Below are 13,931 nucleotides of genomic sequence, written 5' to 3' on the forward strand. Positions count from 1 at the left end.
TGTACACTTAAAAATTTTGAAACTATTCATTCATCATTCTAATTAACCTTATTTGAGCTAAGCTGAATTTAAAGAGCACCATACACGTCATGTAAGAAATGCTAACTTAGTTGTATCACAGGTTAAAATTCAGTGAAATACAGTAACAGAGAAAGTCAGTCTTTATCCAAGCTAAACTGAATCTTATATCAATTCCTGGATTCCTTTGAAATGTATATGATATAAACATTTGGAAGTCCAAAAGCTTCTTTTTAAAAGCAGTGTAAATAAACTGAAAAAAAAAGGATAAAATCTGCCCATTTGAAATATGTAACCTCAAATTAGAAATGAATTGCAAAGCTTGTCAGTGTGATATTTACAATGGTGTCTTTAAAGTATGTGGCTTACCAGAGCAAGCACTTTTTGAGTTAACATGTATTCTATTGAAAACTTTCAGAATAGAATTAATGTGAAAAGTTCTGAATATAAAATTCAGGAATAAATTAATGCCTGTGATTTTTGTATTCAATACCCTAGGCAGCAAACATTCATGAAATTTCGGGTTAATACTAATTTTGTCTCCTGATAAAGTTGGAGTTGAAACAGTACATGCTGCTTTAGTTTTCTACCTCTAGGGAGGCCTGTTCAGAGGGAGTTTTCCTTGTAAGTTTTTTGTTTGTTTGTTTGTCTGTTTTTTTGTTTGTTTGTTTTAGTTTTGGTTTTATGAGACAGGGTTTCTCTGTATAGCCCTGGATGTCCTGAAACTCACTCTGTAGACCAGGCTGGCCTTGAACTCAGAAATCCTCCTGCCTCTGCCTCCTGAGTGCTGGGATTAAAGGTATGCTAGACCACGCCCGGCTCTTCTTTGTTAGTTTTAATGTATGTTATTACATTTCCATTAGCTAGGAAAGCAGAGATGGACAGTGTTTTAACTTCTACAAGAAGAGAAACTTCTTGGTGAGTGTTTCACAAGTGGTTGTAACCTCTGTGACATCTGAGTTAGATGGATTTAATATGTGCTAATGGCATATCTGCCTTCATATCATGCTTTAATAGGAAACCTTATTTTAAGTCTTTGAGCCTTTATGTTGCTTAGATTTGGAACTCTATAGGATTTGTTATCTTTCTAATTGGAGGAGTTCTACACAGTCTGGGAATGTTTGTCCTCTGTTCTCCAATTATACAGTGCATGGCTCCATAGAGTAAACTTTACTTCTTAGGCTATGTAAACCAATAGTGTAGTTTTCTTTTAAAATAATTCCTTGTTCTTCAATTGCAAATTACTTTACAAATGTTCATTTGGTGGAAATTCATATCAGTATGTACAAGGGGGAAAACAATCTACCAGAATTACTTTTTTAAGGGGAAAGAAAACTAAACTAAAAGAAATTTATTTCAAAAGACATTCACTGAGCATTAAGGAGTGAATGCTTTTTCAGTTGTTATTTAGGAATGATTTTATTCATTGAGTGGTATTTTTTACAGCCTTTTTTTTTTTCTCAGAAAGACAAGAAGACTGACACCAGAGAATTGGATATTTTACCTAAGGATTTTTCGATCTGTCATGTTTAACTCTTTAGTATTACAACCTACATTTCTAAATTATGCATTTTACTTAATTCTGAAATCAGTTATTTCATTTATTTTTTTCCTCATGTCATAAATATTTTAAAAAATATTTCTTGTAAATTTGTATCACTTTTCATCTTATGGCCTTTTTTTAATTTCAAGACAGAGTTCTCCGTATAGCCCTGGCTGTCCTGGAACTCACTTTGTAGACCAGGCTGACCATGAACTCAGAAATCCACCTGCCTGTGCCTCCCAAGTGCTGGTATTAAATGTGTGTTCCACCACTGCCTAGCCTCTTATGGCTTTTGAAGTTAATATATTCTAAACTTGAAAATATGGTACAAGTCAATAATGGAAGTGTAATAGAGTAGCTTAGTTTATTATTTTTTATATTAACATGTAGATATTGAAGTGCGTAAGCCTTGAAACTTTATTTTATTTTTCTTAATTTGATGTTATACACAAATGTTATCCTTTTCATAAGGTGATCATGTGCTTGCTGTTTTTAAATTTACATTTTCAGAGGTGGTGAAGATTTAGGTTCTGATCAATTATCAAGATACAAGGAAGCAACAGCAGAACTCACAGTATGAAGTGATAACTTTTGAGAACTGTAATCTGTATGGGATTTATATGTAATTCACATGCTGAACATTGCCAGAATGGATGAATTGGAAGCTTAATGTCTGTATGAAATTTCCTATACTTTTATTGTGCATGGGAACATAATTTTTCGTTAAATATTTAAGTCTGTCAATTGCTAAAAAGAAAGTTCCTATGAAGAAAAACATGAAATAAAGGTAGGAAATGAAAATGTCTCTTAAAATTGAAATTCAGAAAAATGTCTTATATCTATTATAAAAAAATTTCCCACTGTGTTGTAAATCATTCTCTGACAATGTATATGACAATGCCTTGATTTTATGGTTTTCTTAGTTCTGTAATTAATAAAATACCCCAAGAATTGAGAGTTCAGTTATCCCCCACCCCAGAAAACCAAAAAGTACACAAAATGTGAAAATAATATCTTCAAAAACAAACCTGATTTAATCTGGACCTTAAAAAATGGACATATGAATGACAGGATAACTCTAAGTACTAAGTTCTAAGTACACTGACTTTAGAATACCAATCCCTATGTACCTAGCTACATATTTACTCAACTACCATTTATATTCACTCTGAAAAACACATTCAACTCATGAATATATTTTTTTCTAGTAGACAACCTGGGTTTATTTCTTAAATGATGATTCACAATCATTTGCAAATCAAGTTCCAGGGAAACTGATGCCCTCTTATGACATCAGACTTCCAGGCATGCGATTGGTGTATATACATGCATGCAGGAAAAGCACTCATGCACTTAAAATAAATAAATCTAATAAATCTTTGTATTATAAAGAATATGTGGGAAGGAAAACCATGCTAATTAAGGTCAAAGTCTGTAACTGAAAGGGTAGCCTTTTGAGCTCTGTGCATAATGGAGAACTCCCTTCATTGACAGGGATTCCCCTTCTTTGACCTTGTCTGGGGACTTCAAAAGCCCTGACACATAGCTATGTGGAGAATGTCACATAGCCTTGATTAGATTACAGTTTCAACTTCCTTTCTCCCAATAAGAACCCATTCAGTTAGCAAATGAGATTCCTGAAATGGTTCCCTATAGGCTCACAAGGTATTTTGGTGCATCAGCCAATACCTTTGCCCATATTGTATGTTCTGACATACCCATCAGACTCCCCACCCCCTAAATTATGTCAACCTTGAATAATCCCCAGTAAAGTTGATTTGTGTCCCCACCACTGGTCCTGGTGTCATTATTTATAGTATATGCTCACAGGTCTTCCAAATTCCCATTTGTCATCTCTGTTCCCTTTGCCTTCATGTATTGATATCGTCCAACAATATCCAGAGGCAAGGAGAGTCATATATATAACAATATAATATAAAATATGATATGATTATAGAGAACATTTTAGTGAACATTTTCCAAATCAGATATTGATCTTTCAGAATATGACAGCAAATGATTACAGTAATTTTTTAAATGGATTAAACTTACAGTTGATGCTAGTATAGCTCTTGATACAACATGAATGATATTTTATCTTTCATTAAATATAAATAATCATGACCTAGAAACATGGATTTCAAATTACATTTTTGAATATGAATGAATTATTTCCATTCATTTTTATAGTTAAGAGCAAAAATTTCTGTTAATAAAATGTTTATCAATTACTGTTGCTAGAACATCAGTTAGATGAGTAACAGAAAAGTGGGGATGGATCTGCTATAGATCACAAATCATATGTGATAATCTTAGTTCTGTAGTTGATGAAAAGTAGCCATATGCCATTAATATATTCTAAGTGATTTTACTTGATAGTCACAATAATGCTAGGTGATATACAGGGATGGGTAATGGAAGCTTATTAAGCAGATTAAAGTCATGTGATAAAATTTGGCTCTGTATTTGCTATATTCACTCTCTATAATATACACATTCTGGTTAGTCAGTTAGCCTTTTAGAACCTTTAAGATATCTATAGCTTTTTTCTTGAAATTTAGTTCATATTCAGAATATTTTAAGAACTGAGTTTTAAGTAAATATATGTTATAACCATAATAGAGACATACATACATTATGTCTTATAACTCTTATATATTTGAAATAATTAAGGATGATTTAAAAACATTAAAAAATATTGACAATGAAAAAAAGAAAGATAAACTATCAGGTTATTCTGAAGTAGGAGTGAAAAATTATGCACATGAAGGTTGTTTGCCCAAACCAAAAAAAAAAAAAAAAAATCGAAGAAAAATCTGATTTTATGGTGGAAGAGAAAACCAAGGATGGACATAGTCTGGGATATTACACATTGGCATACAACAAAAGGAATACATATAAAATTAATTATAAAAATAGGAATAAGAAAAGAATCTGTGGTAAGAAATAATAGACTTGCTACATAGGGTTAGCTAAGGCTTGGTTGTCTAGTGAAAACACTGAGTTCATTCCATGGGACAGACAAAGAATTGTATAAGGAATGAAGACACATACAGACATGGAAAAGAAGTGACATTTGAAGAAAGAAAGGCTGTATAGGGCAAAACCCTGGGTACCAAAATCAACCCATCTTAAAGGGGCATGTACTTGTTTCCAGATCACCCTTTTCTCTTTCAGAGTTTCACATATACATAAACATATTTTCAAAAAGTGGACAAAAAAAGATACATTACTCAAAATGCAAACAAAAAAGTAACAATGAGACATTACTTAAATAATGGAATCACCATATAACCAAAGTATTACAACAGAATGACGGCAAAAACAAATCTATTGGAATTGTCAAAAATTTAAATATCAACAAAAAGTTAATTCATAAACAACATATACACATTAAAAGTAGTGATTTTTATTTCTTTTGATCTAAAAGTTTGCTGAAAGAGTTGACTTCAGATTTTGGGGAAAACAAGTCAATTATGTGACCTTTATTCTTGATCCAATAAATAATGAGGTTGTAAATATTTGAAGATGAGATGGATATAAATTTCATTTTTTTACTTAGATATTTCCTTCATTTACATTTCCAATGCTATCCCAAAAGTCCCCCATATCCCCCCCCCAATCCCCTAACCACCCACTCCCACTTCTTGGCGCTGGCATTCCTGTACTGAGGCATATAAAGTTTGCAAGGCCAATGGGCATCTCTTTCCAATGATGGCCTACTAGGCCATCTTCTGATATATATGCAGCTAGAAACAAGAGCTCCGGGGCGGGGGGTACTGGTTAGGTCATATTGTTGTTCCACCTATAGGGTTTCAAACCCCTTTAGCTCATTGGATACTTTCTCTAGCTCCTTCATTGGGGGCCCAATGATCCATCCAATAGCTGATTATGAGCATCCACTTCTGTGTTTGCTAGGACCCAGCATAGCCTCACAAGAGACAGCTATATTAGGGACCATTCAGCAAAATCTTGAAAGTGTATGCACTAGTGTCAGCATTTGGAGGCTGATTATGGGATAGATCCCCAGGTATGGCAGTCTCTAGATGGTCCATCCTTTTGTATCCGCTACAAACTTTGTCTCTGTAACTCCTTCCATGGGTGTTTTGTTCCCAATTCTAAGAAGGGGCAAAGTATAGACGTTTTGGTATTCCTTCTTCTTAAGTTTCATGTGTTTAACAAATTGTATCTTGTATCTTGGATATTCTAAGTTTCTGGGATAATATCCACTTATCAGTGAGTACATATCATGTGAGTTCTTTTGTGATTGGGTTACCTCACACAGAATGATGCCTTCCAGGTCCATCCATTTGCTTAGGTCATAAATTCATTCCTTTTAATAACTGAGTAGCACTCCATTGTGTAAATGTACCACATTTTCTGTACCCATTCCTCTGTTGAGGGGCATCTGGGTTCTTTCCAGCTTCTGGCTATTATAAATAAGGTTGCTATGAACATAGTGGAGCATGTGTCCTTCTTACCAGCTGAAGCATCTTCTGGATATATGTCCAGGAGAGGTTTTGCGGAATCCTCTGTTGGTACTATGTCCAATTTTCTGAGGGAAACACCAGACTGATTTCCAGAGTGGTTGTAAAAGCTTGCAATCCCACCAAAAATGGAGGAGAGTTCCTCTTTCTCCACATCCTTGCCAGCATCTGCTATACGCTAAATTTTTGATCTTAGCCATTCTGACTGGTGTGAGGTAGAATCTCAGGGTGGTTTTGATTTGCATTTCCCTGATGATTAAGGATGTTGAACATTTTTTCAGATGCTTCTCAGCCATTCGGTATTCCTCAGGTGAGAATTCTTTGTTTAGCTCTGAGCCTCATTTTTAAATGGGGATATTTGATTTTCTGGAGTCCACCTTCTTGAGGTCCTTATATATATTGGATATCAGTCCCCGATCTGATTTATGATAGGTAAAGATCCTTTCCCAATCTCTTGGTGGTCGTTTTGTCTTATTGACAGTGTCTTTTGCCATACAGAAGCTTTGCAATTTTATGAGGTCCCATATGTGGATTCTTACAGCACAAGCAATTGCTGTAGTATTCAGGAATTTTTAACCTGTGCCCATATCTTCGAGGTGTTTCCTCACTTTCTCCTCTATAAGTTTCACTGTCTCCGGTTTTATGTGGAGTTCCTTGATCCACTTAGATTTGACCTTACTACAAGGAGATAAGAATGGATAAATTCACAATCTTCTAAATAACTGTCAGTTGAGCCAGCACCATTTGTTGAAAAGGCTGACTTTTTTTCCACTGGATGGTTTTAGCTCCTTTGTCAAAAATAAGGTGACCATACATGTGTGGGTTTATTTTGGGGCCTAAAACTCTATTCCATTGCTCTACTTGTCTGTCGTTATAACAGTACCATGCAATTTTTATCACAATTGCTCTGTATTACAGTTTTAGGTCAGGCATGGTGATTCCACCAGAAGTTCTTTTATCCTTGAGAAGAGTTTTTGCTATCCTAGAATTTTTGTTATTCCAGATGAATTTGCAGATTGCCCTTTCTAATTCGTTGAAGAATTGAGTTGGAATTTTGATGGGGATAGCATTGAATCTGTAGATTGCTTTTGGCAAGATAGCCATTTTTGCTATATTGATCGTGCCAATCCCTGAGCATGGGAGATCTTTCCATCTTCTGAGATCTTCTTTAATTTATTTCTTCAGAGACTTGAAGTTCTTATAATACAGATTTTTCACTTCCTTAGTGTCACACGAAGGTATTTTATATTATTTGTGACTATTGTGAAGGGTGTTGCTCCCTAATTTCATTCTCAGACTGTTTATCCTTTGTGTACAGAAAGGCCATTGACTTGTTTGTGTTAATTTTATATCCAGCTATTTCACTGAAGCTGTTTATCAGGTTTAGGAGTTCACTGGTGGAATTGGGGTCACTTATATATACATCATCATATCATCTGCAAAAAAAAAGTGATATTTTGATTTCTTCCTTAAAAATTTGTATTCCCTTGATCTCCTTTTATTGTCGAATTGCTCTGGCTAGAACTTCAAGAAGTATGTTGAATAGGTAGCGAGAAAGTGGGCAGCCTTGTCTAGTCCCTAATTTTAGTAGGATTACCTCCAGTTTCTCACCATTTACTTTGAGGTTGGCTACTGGATTGCTGTAGATTGCTTTTATCATGTTTAAGAATGGGCCTCAAATTCCTGATCTTTCCAAGACTTTTATCATGAATGGGTATTGCATTTTGTTAAATGCTTTCTCAGCATCTAATGAGATGATCATATGGTTTTTGTCTTTGAGTTTGTTTATATAATCAATTACATTGATGAATTTCTGTATATTAAATCATCCCTGCATTCCTGGAATGAAACCTACTTGATCAGAATGGATGATTGTTTTGATGTGTTCTTGGATTCGGTTAGAGAGAATTTTATTGAGTAACTTTGCATTGATATTCATAAGGAAAATTGGTCTGAAGTTCTCTATCTTTGTTGGTTATATCTGTGGTTTAGGTATCACAGTAATTGTGGCTTCATAGAATGAATTGGATAGAGGACCTTCTGCTTATATTTTGTGGAATAGTTTGTGAAGAACTGGAATTAGATCTTCTTAGATAGAACTCTGCTCTAAACCCATCTGGTTCTGGGCTTTTTTTGGTTGGGAGAATATTATTGACTGCTTCTATTTCTTTAGGGGATATAGGACTGTTTAGATCATTAACCTGATCATGATTTACCTTTGGTATCTGGTATATGTCTAGAAATTTGTCCATTTCAACAGGATTTTCCAGTTTTGTTGAGTATAACCTTTTTTTTTAAAGGATCTGATGGTGTTTTGGATTTTTTCAGGATCTGTTGTTATTTCTTCTTTTTCATTTCTGATTTTGTTAATTAGGATGCTGTTCCGGTGCCCTCTAGTGAGTCTGGATATGGATTTATCCATCTTGTTAATTTTCTCAAAGAACCATCTCCTTGCTTGGTTGATTCTTTGAATAGTTCTTCTTGTTTCCACTTAGTTTATTTCACCTTTAAGTTTGAATATGTCCTGCCGTCTACTCCTCTTGGGTGAATTTTCTTCCTTTTTTTCTAGAGCTTTTAGGTGTGTTGTCAAGCTGCTAGTGTGTGCTCTCTCTAGTTTCTATTTGGAGGCACTCAGAGCTACGCGTTTTCCTCTTAGAAATGTTTTCAATATGTCCCATAAGTTTGGATATGTTGTGGCTTCATTTTCATTAAACTCTAAAAAGTCTTTAATTTCTTTCTTTATTCTTTCCTTGACCAAGGTATCATTGAGAAGAGTGTTGTTCAGTTTCTACGTTAATTTTGGATTTGTATTATTCATGTTGTTATTGAAGATCAGCCTTAGTCCATGGTGATCTGATAGGATGCATGGGACAATTTCAATATTTTTGTATCTGTTGAGGCCTGTTTTGTGACCAATTAGATGGTCAGTTTTGGAGAAGGTACCATGAGGTACTGAGAAGAAGTTATTTCCCTTGTTTTAGGAGAAAATGTTAGATATCTTTTGTAGATATCTTTTAGATCCATTTGTTTTATAACTTCTGTTAATTTCACTCTGTCCCTGCTTAGTTTCTGTTTCTATAATGTGTCCATTGACGAAAGTGGTGTCTTGAAATCTCCCACTATTATTGTGTGAGGTGCAATGTGTGCTTTGAACTTTAATAAAGTATCTTTAATGAGTGTGGCTACCCTTGCATTTGGAGCATAGATATTCAGAATTGAAAGTTCCTCTTGGAAAATATTACCTTTGATGAGTATGAAGTGCCTTGTCTTTTTTGATATCTTTGGGTTGGAAGTCGATTTTATTAGATATTAGAATGGCTACTCCATCTTGTTTCTTCAGACCATTTGCTTGGAAAATTGTTTTCCAGGCTATTATTCTCAGGTAGTGTCTGTCTTTTTCCCTGAGATGGGTTTCCTGTAAGCAGCAAAATGTTGGGTTCTGTTTGTGTAGCCAGTCTGTTAGTCTATGTCTTTTTATTGGGGGATTGAGTCCATTGATATTAAGAGTTATTAAGGAAAAGTAATTGTTGCTTCCTATTATTTTTGTTGTTAGAGTTGGCACTTTGTTCTTGTGGCTGTCTTCTGTTAGGTTTGTTGAAGGATTTCTTTGTTGCTTTTTGTAGGGCATGGTTTCCATCCTTGTATTTTTTTTTTGTTTTTTTTTTGTTTTTTTTTTCTGTTATTATCCTTTGAAGGGGTGGATTAGTGGCAAGATAATGTGTGAATTTGGTTTTATCATGGAATACCTTGGCTTCTCCATCTATGGTAATTTAAAGTTTGGCTGGGTATTGTAACCTGGGCTGGAATTTGTGTTCGCTTAGTGTCTGTATAGCATCTGTCCAGGATCGTCTGGCTTTCATAATCCTTTGTGAATGTCTGGTGTAATTCTGATAGTCCTGCCTGTATATGTTTCTTGAACTTTTTTCCTTACTGCTTTTAATATTCTTTCTTTATTTAGAACATTTGTTGTTCTGATTATTATGTGTCAGGAGGATTGTTATGGTTCAGTCTATTTGGAGTTCTGTAGGCTTCGTGTATATTCATGGGCATCTCTTTCTTTCGGCTTGGGAAGTTTTCTTGTATAATTTTGTTGAAGATATTTGATGGACCTTTAAGTTCAAAATCTTCATTCTCATCTACTCCTATTATCCAAAAATTTGGTCTTCTCCTTGTTTCCTGAATTTCCTGGATGTATTGAGTTAGGATCTTTTCGCATTTTGCACTTTCTTTGATTGTTGTCCCAATGTTCTCTATGGAATCTTCTGCACCTGAGTTTCTCTCTTCCATCTCTTGTATTCTGTTGTTTATGCTCGCATCTATGGTTCCAGATTTCTTTCCTAGGGTTTCTTTTTTTTTTTTTTTAAGAACTTAGTACATATAATTTTATTTATATTACCACAATTATACCATTTTTTAATTTATTTTTTATTAGGTATTTTCCTCGTTTACATTTTCAATGCTATCCCAAAAGTCCCCCATTCCCACCCCCCCAATCCCCTACACACCCACTCCCCCTTTTGGGCCCTGGGGTTCCCCTGTACTGGGGCATATAAAGTTTGCAAGTCCAATGGGCCTCTCTTTCCAGTGATGGCAGACTAGGCCATCTTTTGATACATATGCAGCTAGAGACAACCCTGAGATTCCATCCCTCACCAGTCAGAATGGCTAAGATCAAAAATTCAAGTGAGAGCAGATGCTGGCAAGGATGTGGAGAAAGAGGAACACTCCTCCACTGTTGGTGGGATTGAAAGCTTGTACAACCACTCTGGAAATCAGTCTGGGGTTTCCTCAGAAAATTGGACATGGTACTACCAGAGGATCCCACAATACTGCTCCTGGGCATATATACAGAAGATGTCCCAACCGGTAAGGAGGACACATGCTCCACTATGTTCATAGCAGCCTTATTTATTATAGCCAAAATCTGGAAAGAACCAGATGCCCCTCAACAGAGGAATGGATACAAAAAAATGTGGTACATTTACACAATGGAGTACTACTCAGCAATTAAAAGGTATGAATTTATGAAATTCCTAGGTAAATGGTTGGACCTGGAGGGCATCATCCTGAGTGAGGTAACACAATCACAAAAGAACTCAAATGATATATACTTACTGATAAGTGAATATTATCCCAGAAACTTAGTTTACCCAAGATATAAGATACAATTTGCAAAACACATGAAACTCAAGAAGAACGAAGACCAAAGTGTGGACACTTTGCCCTTTCTTAGAATTGGAAACTATCACCCACGGAAGGAGTTACAGAGACAAAGTTTGGAGCTGAGACAAAAGGATGAACCATCTAGATACTGCCATATGGAGGGATCCATCCCATAATTAGCCTTCAAACGATGACACCATTGCATACACTACAAGCGTTTGCTGAAAGGATCCAGATATAGTTGTCTCTTGTGAGACAATGTCAGGGCCTAGCAAACACAGAAGTGGATGCTCACAGTCAGCTATTTGATGCATCACAGTGCCCCCAATGGAGGAGCTAGAGAAAGTATCCAAGGAGCTAAAGAGATCTGCAACACTGTAGGTCCAACAACATTATGAAAAAAGAGAAAAAATGAAAATAAGCTATTTCAGAGGTCTCCTAGGGACAGAAGGAAAACGGGAGATGTCCTGCATCCTCTCTGGCTCCAATGGAGATATTCTTAGCTCTGGTTGGGATATCTGTGTCCCTTTGAGACACCAAGTTCTATTCCCTGTCTGTCTTTTATCGGTTTTTGGTGCACCAAATTGTCCATTTGCCTGTCAATTCATGTTTGTTTTTGTTTTGTTGTTTGCATGATTGTTGTTCTGTGTTTCTCATTGAAAAATATAATTGGTTAAAACTTATCTGCTGGTTGTCCATCCTTTAACTTGTTTAAAAAGCAGTCTCAATTTGCACAGCACAAACTGATAAGTTAGCTGCACTGTGGCTGGGAGCCAATTACAGCTGAAAAAGCCCTCCTGAGGGCCTATTGCAAGCTCTTAAAGGGGCAGTCAGCCTTTTGCTTGTATGTAACAGAAAGTTAGCTTAAAATCAGGAACTCAGGGTTGGAGTCATTCTAAACAACATGAAGGAACCCAAGAAAACAGGTCTTTAAGAATACTTCAAAATAGGGATAATCTTTGGGCCAGGACTCTGGCAGTGTGTTCAGATTGAGAAAAATTTGCATTTGGGTTGAGGCTGAGCTTGGAGGGGAGCAGCCTCATCCTGGCTTGTGTGGCACTTCTTTTGTTTTGCAAACAGTGACTAGGGAAACCTGGAACTTCAGCTTTCCCTCCCTTTCTTTTAGATGAAAGAACCTTGTTACAGACCTAGACAGATGTTGTTCTAAATAAAATTTAAATTCAAAGTTTATAAAAGGTCAATCAGGCTGTGGAATTTATCAAGACATTGCGATTTGACTTGCCTACTTTATATAAAGTTATAGTGTACAGAGTTTGCTTATATGTATAAGTGTCTTTTCCTTGTTCCAAACAGCCATTAATTTGGTTATTGCAGAATATTGATGTTTGATCTATTGCATACCATCGTATTAAGTAAAATTGATAATCATTATCCTAAGATAGTTAAAAATTATTTTTATGCATGCTTGTATATCTTCTATAAATTCATGCATGCATGCATCCCATTTACTGGGTTTAAAAAATAGCCTTTATATGGGAGAAAAGTATATGTGAATTGAATCACATGCTTATTCTTTTGAGTTTCCTCCTGTTTCAGCACAGATAATTAAATTGTTTGCTGATGATGGTGTTTAAAAATGTTGAACAATCAAACTTTAAGTTATATATTAATAATCAATATTATATCTCAGAGCTTGCAATTGCTTATTCAACTTATAAGAAAAAATACTGTTCCTTTAAAAAGATTGTTTTTGAGCAGTTAAGAAATTGTCCTGGGTTGCCTGGAAAAGACCCCCAGGATTTGCTTTTGTGTTATAGATGTTTACATAAAGCTTTAACTGATAAAGATTACAGATAGCTCCTAAAAGGATACAAACTCAGGATTCTTATATTTATTTGGGTTTTAGACTTACTATTCAAGCTGTTTTTCCCTAGAAGATAGTTATTTGCAGAGACAACTTAAAAACTTTCTTTTATTTCTGATTAATAAATATATAAATTATACACATGTGACTATAATAACTTTTCAAGCATTCTAGTTACAATCTCTCTTCAAGAGAAACAATTGAGAGTGTAATTAGTCACTGTCCATGTTATCTTAAAACTGACTAACAGTCTAGTATCTAAAGTTGTGATGAAAATACAAGATTGTATTTTGTTTCATGAACACCCCTTTTATATTCAACATATTAGAGCACATACATCATTACCTGGCTCCTATTCAAGGGAGAAATTCCTAAGCTGAAGTTAGCCACTGGCAAGAAAGACTAAACAGCTAAGTCCTAGCTGTTTATTTTCTAAATCTAAATGGTATATATGACCGACACTTCCTAAAAGCTCTATGGTTTTGGGCTGGAAAGCCACCCTGGAAACAAATGTTCTGTTCCTGTTAGGCAGAAACATTCATGACCTACACCTGGCATCAAGGCAACCGACTCCCACAGGCTATGTCCTGGGGAGGACACGGAAGGTATATGAAGGCTTCTATCTCAAACTGGTCATTAGGTAACTAGGATAATTAAAACTTCTTTAAAAAAACAAGACAAATTCAACATTCTTATAGAAACAGCACTTTGGAGTGATCAGTGTTAGGTGCTAGCATCAATTTACAACAGAACAATACTTTCCTTCCCACTTAGTCTACCAAACAAACCAACACCATCACATATTAGAAAGACCATCCTCTAAGCTGCTTGGTTTCAGTCCAAAAAAAGCCATTGCTTTCCTAGGTGGTCCTTGAGTAAGAGCCTGGCTCATGGG

The sequence above is a fragment of the Mus caroli genome, unplaced genomic scaffold, assembly GCF_978045245.1.
Source record: "Mus caroli unplaced genomic scaffold, Mus_caroli_1 scaffold_5, whole genome shotgun sequence".
Lineage (NCBI taxonomy): Eukaryota > Metazoa > Chordata > Mammalia > Rodentia > Muridae > Mus > Mus caroli.